The 5,069-nt window shown below is 52.9% G+C and overlaps 1 protein-coding gene across 1 annotated transcript in view; it reads left to right on the top strand.

The window, feature by feature from the left end:
• The window catches only part of Chst8 (carbohydrate sulfotransferase 8), a 138,825-nt gene that overhangs the window by 93,390 nt on the left and 40,366 nt on the right, over nucleotides 1–5,069 (top strand). The window lies entirely within an intron of this gene.

Raw genomic sequence — 5,069 nt, 5'->3', positions numbered from 1 at the left:
GGCTGAATGCCCATCCTTTGGAGCATGCCATGATCCCTCCTGTATTCATGTGTGCTCATCTGAATGCTTTCCTTCAAGATGGCACACGCACAAGCTATGAAAAGCATTTACCTGTGCACTTTGTGTGTGTGTGTGTGTGTGTGTGTGTGTGTGTGTGTGTGTGTGTGTGTGTGTAAGACCTGTATTTGTCATCCTGGCATGACACTACAGCACCCTTGGGGGTCCTGAGTCATCTCTAGGAGGTGGCTTCCAGGCTATCCTAATCTACAACACTCCCCTGCTGATCTCACCTGAGGTAGATAGTTCTGCACCTCCCTGTCGTCCTTTCTGCTGGTGAAAGCATATTCCTAACCAGGGAGGACCTGGGTTGGATGGGAGCATTTCTTCACAAGGGACAGCATCAAGGACAGCCACCTTCAGGTATCATCTCTATGTCACCAGAACCTAACAGCCTCAAACCCAAATGTCCTTCTCCTCAGGAGGGTTGGCATTCCCAAGGCTTCTCAATTCTCACCCATACTAGCACATTTGATCCACATCCTTTGACGTAGACCAAGCAAGTTGGTCCAGCTGTGTTCTGCCTCCTATGTCCGTCTTGGTGTATGATGTCACTAATTCAGATGATACGCGTCCTGAGGAAGTAAATGCTGACATGCATGGAGGTGGGCAAGCTAGGAACAGGAGCTGTAGGTGGGTACCCCCCTCTCTACTATTGTGCTTGGTTTACTGAGTACTGTGCCAGGACCTGGGTGACCCCCAACTTCCTATGGATGCTGGCAGCAGCCGCCCGTGGGTGAAGCAAACCACTCCGGCCTCAGACTGCATCCCTGGCTGGGCTTTGCTGGCTGGCTCTAGGAATCCAGAGCCTTCCTAGACTCTGAAGATCCAGTCCACCCTCCTGGTGTTGGGCATGTCTTTTCTTGACAGGCGCTGCCCCAAGGCCGTAGCTGAGTCCTGTCCCTTAATCCTGTGCACTCTCTCAGAAGAAAGGCGAGGTACAAAGAGAGCGGGAGACAGCCAGTCCCTACCCACTGAGGCCAGGAACAGCATGGGAGGGGGTCTTGCTTTCCCAATGACTCCTTTATTCTAAAGAAGGATACCTGCGTCCCCCATGGGGCACAGACAGAGGAGCAGGGAGCTTCTATCCTGCAAAAGTGTGGCTGCGGGGCGGCCCTAGGCAGGCAGACAGCTCTTCCAAATCTCCATGAATAATTGAAGACACCTTAAAATGTGTGGCGGCAGCCTCCAGGAAGCCCTTCCCCCACCGTGCCAGGCTGCAAGTCTTGCTGTTGCTGGTGGGTGGGCTCCTCTCCGCCGGGGGTGGGGTGGGGGAATCCAGAGCCAGGCAGAGGTCAGAGCTGGACAGAGCGGCTAACTGACTCCTGCTCTGTCTCCTTTCCCACCTCACTATTCTCTGCCCGTCCTTGGAGCAGGAAGACCTACTCCAGGGAGCAGATACAAGGCTCCTAAGCCAGGTGACACAGAGAGGCCTGCTTTGTGAGGACAGGGACAGAAGTGTGTCTGGGGAGCCCACCCTTTCTGCGGTTGTCCCCTGGGCGTGACCCAGCTAGAGACAGTGTGCAGAGAAGTGGGGGGCTCTTGCAGTTCCCCAAAGAAGTGTCACCGGGCATGATGGAGACCCCAGGAGGGGGTGGTGATTTTCCAGTGTTCCAGGAGTGCATCTGCCGGGCCCAGCTCCCATCAGGAGACCTGCTTGGTTCTGGGAACGGATTGACGTAATGGGTACAGGTGTGTGTGCACATGGTGTATAGTGTGGGGGGGAGGGGAGGCTCACAAGTTATGTGACTGTGTGTAATGGTGGAGCCCAGCGGAGTCTCCAAGTCTTTGAAACTGAGAGCAGGGTTAGGAAAGGCCTCTCTCTCTCCATTTAGTTTCAGGTTGACAAACCCACCCACACACACACACACACACACACACATACTCAGCTTCTGGGATTCCCTGTACCTGAGTCTGCCCGCCCACAACTGTTGGAGGCGCTTTCAAAATTCCCAGTAATGAAATTTGCAAAGGCAAAAACTAAAACACAGTGCTTATGTATGTAATTTAGTGACACGTGCTCGTTATCCCAGCACTGAGGAGGCGAGGGCTAGCCTGGGCCACACATCTGAGACCACATCTCAAAAGCTCTCTCTCTCTCTCTCTCTCTCTCTCTCTNTNTNTGTGTGTGTGTGTGTGTGTGTGTGTGTGTGTGTGTGTGTGTGTGTGTTTGGTCCCTGATGTGGCCCAGGGTTCCTACCATATCATTGTGGGGCCCTAGAAACAGCACCCCTAGATGTTTTCCCCAGAGCTACACCTTTAGCCTAGGGATCCCCTGTTTCCTTGTCACTATCTATCCCAGATGTCACTAAGAGGATGGTTTTATTTCTTGACTCCCCAGCACCTCCAGAGACCTCCTCTAGGGGAGTCTCGAAAACCTGGGTGAGATGGGAGACTCTGGGGATCTAAACTTAGGTGATGAGCGGCGAGCCAGGAGAATGGCGCCGCAGAGCCCACCCACACTCTCTGCAGTGTGGTCCAGTCCAGGGTCTGTTCATGGGGTGCAATTTGAGCACAGGGAACCCGGAGGATGCAGCCAATCAGGCTCTGTCCTGGAGGTAGTCCTTTCTCTTCTGACCTAGTGGGGAGCAGCCAGGATGGAGTCTGAAGGTCACTTGCTGTAGCTGGGACTCCTTGCATTCTTGGTGGCCAGCTGGGATTAAGTTGAGTTTGTCCTACCCTGAGGCTGGGCACACTGTGCTCTGGCACTGAACCCTTTCGCTGTGAGGGTCCCCTAAATGTATCCCACAGTCGGAATCTCCTTATAGTACTTGGTATTCTTCAAACCGCTACTCACAGGCTGGCTTTATGTTCACGGCAAGGGAAAAAACTAGGTGCCCCAAACATCCTGTTCCAGAAGTCCTTCATCCGCTGGCTCCCAAACCAGGCTCACAACTTGTGCTACCATGGCAGGCTAGACCAGGCTCCCATGGTACTCTCTGCCGGTCCACACCCAGCAGGGATCGGGGACAACGTCCCATGTATACGTACAGAACGTAAATGATTCGGGGCCTTACCAAACTGTGTATGTGCGCATCCATGCACGCGAGTGTTGGCGCATGCCTGTGCTATGAAGTACCAGAGTAGGCTCCCAGAAGCTGAGAGTCTGTGGGAACCAGAGGCTAGACCTCGGAACCAGAGGCTAGACCTCGGAAGCTGGCTGAAGCACTGTGGCTCCCACTGGCTTCTTCATTAATCCCGTCTGTGAACAGACTTGGGAGTTCATGTTGTGAATCTGGCCATTTGCTCCTGTTTCCTCAGGAGGGCCCCTGGGAGGAGGAGCACATGTTAAATATTTGTGGTTTTGCTGCGTTAGGTTTTAAAGTTCAGCGGTAATTACCGTGACCAGGTGCCAAGTGGATCTGCTCCCTGGGGAAGCCTCCTGCAGGAGCAAGCTGGTGGCTGCCTTCCAGCTCCTATACTGTTTGTATAACCTGTGTGCCTTCCCTCCTGATGACTGGCTCTTCTGTGCTCCACTACTTTTGCCGAGCCCCAAACTCAATCAGGCTGTACTCTTGGGATGCAGAGAGAGTGCCATGCTTGGTACTCTTCTCCAGTCCAGCCAGATGGGATGGCTGAGCCAAGGACAGGCTAGGGGGGGGGGCAATCAGAACACCAGTGTGGGGGCTGTTTGGAGTGGAGCATTGAGACCCCAGTGAGCGTCGTTAGCTCCGTAGCTGGTTCATGGCCACACTCATGGCAGCTCAAGTGGGTTCTGGCACAGCAGATGGACCACTCATTATTTCTAGTGGAGATTTTACACTTTTAGCTCTAGACCCCAACCTACCTCATCTCAGGCTATTTAGGTACTCTCCAGTAAATGCAGACAACCTGGATGCCTTGGGCAAATTTCAGATAACACATGCTAACTCATCTAGTTAAACTTCCCCAAGTCCTGAGTAGGTACCAATGCTGTGTTAGGGCGCCACCTATAGCCAAGGGGAAGGGGGTTTTAGAATGACTGTTTGTTTGTTTGTTTGTTCTCCCCCCTACAGTTACAGCTTCTGTAGTTTGGATATGGTTTGAGTATGTCCCCAGAGTCATGATCTAGGAGCTTGGTCCTTCGGGTGGATGCTGGAAGGTCCTCTAAACAGCTGGGCCTCTTTCCTCTTTTGCGTTGGAGCATCATGGGAAAAATGAAACTTTCCTCTTGGTAGCATCTCAAACAGATGAAGGTAACAAGGAAACAGGGACCCCTTGAGCTGATGGTGGAGCACTAGAGATTGAGCCTAGGACCTTGTGCATTCTAGGTAAGCTCTCTACCACTGAGCCACGCCCCCAGCCCCTACCGCTGAGCCACGCCGCCCCCAGCCCCCTCACTGGGGGATTCTATGCAGGGGCTCCACCACTGAGCCTCACCCCCAATCCCTCACTGGGGGATTCTAGGCAGGGGCTCTACCACTGAGCCACACCCCCAGCCCCTCACTGGGAGATTCTAAAATATCCATCATCTTGGAGGCTGCCTAACCACTGGTGGGATATGACTGAAGTTGTTTTGTGGAGAGTTGGCATTTTCGGATTTACAGTATAAAAGGTTACCCTGGCTACCATGGGAAGAAGCAGGGATTTGGCAAGGATAATGTCGGGAGACTACTTGAGAGAAATTTTCTGAAAATAGTTGCTCTCTCTGAAGAGAAATAAAGCTAGGGAAAGGGCATGAGGTTACCACAGATTCTCCTCAGCTTACAATGAAGCTGAATCACACCAAAGTCACCCTGACACCTGTCTTTGCAGACCCAGGACAGAGCGTCTGGGTTTCATTCCCCCATCCACATTAGGGCTTGCTGCAGAGTGTCACTATGAGACAACAACGTCTGTCTGCTCTCCGCCTGAAAGCCAGCCCTTGGCAGGCAGAGACAGTGGGGAAGAAAGCAGGTTTGTGTGAGATGATTGCCCCAGAAACACCATAGGGGAGTCAGGGTTGCTACTGGGAGAACTGATGCTGTCAGAATTCTCTCTCTCTCTCTCTCTCTCTCTCTCTCTCTCTCTCTCTCTCTCTCTCTCTCTCTCTC

The sequence above is a fragment of the Mus pahari genome, chromosome 1 (assembly GCF_900095145.1).
Source record: "Mus pahari chromosome 1, PAHARI_EIJ_v1.1, whole genome shotgun sequence".
Taxonomy (NCBI): domain Eukaryota; kingdom Metazoa; phylum Chordata; class Mammalia; order Rodentia; family Muridae; genus Mus; species Mus pahari.
Note: the sequence above shows the minus strand (reverse complement) of the source record. Positions and strands in the feature narration are given on the sequence as shown.